Source organism: Pyxicephalus adspersus, chromosome 1 (assembly GCF_032062135.1).
Source record: "Pyxicephalus adspersus chromosome 1, UCB_Pads_2.0, whole genome shotgun sequence".
NCBI lineage: Eukaryota > Metazoa > Chordata > Amphibia > Anura > Pyxicephalidae > Pyxicephalus > Pyxicephalus adspersus.
The window spans coordinates 25,194,934-25,197,989 of NC_092858.1; the positions used below are offsets into that span (position 1 = coordinate 25,194,934).

Genomic DNA, 3,056 nt, shown 5'->3' on the forward strand with positions numbered 1-3,056 from the left:
CCCTCCAAATCAACAATGTCCTTTTTGTGAACTGGTGCCCAAAACTGGACTGCATATTCCAGATGTGGTCTGACCAATGCTTTGTATAGGGGCAGGATTATGTCCCCATCTCTGCAGTCTATTCCTCTTTTAATAAAAGAAAGTACTTTGCTAGCTTTAGATATTGAAGCTTGACATTGCATGCTGTTATTAAGTCTATGATCTACCCCCAGATACATTTCCATTTCTGAAGAGCTTACAATCTATTAATAATGCGTGTCACTGTCTGTAATTTGCAACCCCACTTTGATGTACAGCGCTGTGTAATATGTTAGCGCTATATAAATACTGTTTATTAATAGACTGTAAGCTCTTCGGGGCAGGGTCCTCTCCTCCTGTGTCACTGTCTGTATCTGTCATTTGCAACCCCTATTTAATGTACAGCACTGTGTAATACGTTGGCACTATATAAATCCTATTTAAAAATTAATATAATAAAAAAATCTACCCATTTACATACTTCCTATGAGAAGTAGAAGAGCCTGGTACAACCAGCAAGTTGCGATGTGCTGTATATATGACCTTCACTAAATCCCCCCACAATGAATGAAGCTCCATGAATAGCAGCGGATCAGAGGTCAGCTCTCGTCTTGTCCGACACATGAACTCTGAAGAAACCTTTCAGTATTTCCCAGCTCTAACCCTGACCGGCCCAAGCAGAGACAGGGGGAGGTTATAATAAAAGGGACACGGAGCTGACAACACAATGAAAATGACAACCCCTTCAGCTGGAGAGCCACAGACAGATCACAACGAACCTGGAAAAAATTGTCCTTAGACTGATAATGACATATGACTGAGGAAGGGACATTAGATTGTGAGCTCCTTTGAGGGACAGCTAGTGACATGACTATGGACTTTGTACAGCGCTGCGTAACATGGCGCTATATAAATACTGTATAATAATTATATTAATAAACACAACACATGGGTGACAGGTGATCTTTCAGTTCGGGTGAAGGAATGCAGCCGCCCTCCTCAAATAGGAATGCCATAAAGCTGCAGAAGAAATGGAAATCTCACATCAGACCTGATACAGAGGTGATTTCCCTTCTGATCTGACTACAGAAACCATTCAGCAGAGGATTTCTGAAATCTATGGTTCAGGTTGTGTAAAGAGATTTACAGCCATGTGTTCTGTATTCTCCAGACAAAAATGGCAAATCTGAAATCTTTATGAAGCTCATCAGCATAAAAAAGTGGGTATGTGTAAAGTATATAATATATAAATACACACAAAATAATATTATTAAAACAAAGAGGGACGGGGCTATGAAGTCATTCCCAGGAAGCCGATCTCACATGTGTGGCATAAAAAGAGCAGCAAGCTGCTACTGAAGCCCAATAACCATCCTCACCTGGCATTTTATAGGGTAAAGGATTTATTTACATGGGAATAAAAGGGGAAAGGGTATGGAACACAATCAGAGGATTTATGACAATTGAGGCTGCCCATCTCTACCGGCCAGGTGACATTTCTTGCACAAAACAATATGAAATCAGAGGCAGCCATTATTATTAATAAACAGGATTTATTTAGTGCCAACCCCTATTGCAATGAATTGGGGGGTTGTCTGTCAATGGAAGGGAACAGTAGTGCTGTGGAGTTTATTAGGCAATACCTTTACCCTGCACTCGCTGCCCCAGTTCCCACGAATGGGCTGATTGGAACACAGGGTACAGCCAGGGACCACCGGACCTTTTGGCTTTCTGGGGACCCTTTGCAATAGGTAAATGATCCAAGGAGTTGCACTTTGATGCGGTGCGATGCAGAGCTAATGCATGACTACTGCCCATAGCAACCAGTTGAAGCATTAATGGTTGCTTTGGGCAACAACATTACCACAGCAGCCCCTGTATATATCATTTTCTTGCTCTGTGTTATATATCGTGCAATATAATGGGTGCTGATGGAAAAATATACACCTTTGTGTAATGATAAAACTTGCTGCCCATAGCAACAGGATTCCTTTATGTGCAGCCTGGCTGGTTGCTATGGGCAGCAGCAGCTCCTCCATAGGAATGCATTGTACATAATAACGGGGTGCAGATCACACCAGGAAGGGGGGGGCGGCGGGTACTGCAGAGGATGGGGGGGTTCTGCTCGATGCACCCCAGCCACACATAACCGACCCCGCCGGGCCCCTGGTTCTCCAGCCTGCAATGACAGAAATCTCCGGACACAGCCAGGCTGGGGGCCGCTCCCCGGTGCCCCCGCACCGCTCTAAGAAAACCCAGAGGCCGCCCGCCTGCTACCGCCTCCTCTCACCTTCTCTCCACCGCAGCCGTTAGCCGTCCTCCACAACAGTGCGCACCGACTCTTCCCCGCCCGTGTCACCCACACCGTGTCGCCTTCCCCGAGCTTCAAAATGGCGCCAATTTGTCACCAGCGGCTCCAATGGAAGCGGCTGTGGGAACAGCGAGACCCGCTGCACATAGTGGGCGAGCAGCGCCACCGTGCGGCGAGCGAAGGAAGAGCATGAGCCCGCCTCTAAGTGACGTCACTGTCTGATAGGCTGCTCGTACCTAATACTGCAATCCAATGTACATAGCATGGTCCTTGTCTGGGGGCCACAGCCTCTAATAGTTACCTCAGCAATACACAGCATAGCCTCTGATAGTCCCAGCATCAGTACTCAGTCCTTCCACGGCATGCTTAGCCTCTAATAGTCTCCCAAAATCCCTCTGTAGTGCACAGCATCCAATAGTCCCTTCAGAAATACCCAGCATAGCCCCCAATAGTACTGATGTGCATTGCACATCCTTTCATACTCCTATAATCAGTACTCATTACAGTCCCTATGTCATAGCATATAATAATCCCTTTTGGTGCTCCTTAAAAGTCCCTCTCTGAGGTGTAAAGCCTCTAATAGCCCCTCTTCATTACTCAGACTCTAATAATCCCTCTGTGCATTACTCAGTCTCTAATAGCCCCTCTCTTCATTGCTCAGCCTCTAATAGCCCCTCTCTTCATTGCTCAGCCTCTAATAGCCCCTCTCTTCATTGCTCAGCCTCTA

General features: G+C 46.1%; 1 protein-coding gene across 1 annotated transcript in view; it reads right to left on the minus strand.

Moving 5' to 3' along the window:
- Nucleotides 1-2,466, minus strand: part of PDS5B (PDS5 cohesin associated factor B) — a 53,975-nt gene extending 51,509 nt beyond the window's left edge. The window contains exon 1 of the mRNA XM_072404312.1: nucleotides 2,309-2,466. The gene's annotated coding sequence lies outside the window, so the exon portion shown is untranslated. The remainder of the gene's footprint in view (nucleotides 1-2,308) is intronic.
- Nucleotides 2,467-3,056: the final 590 nt, after the last annotated feature.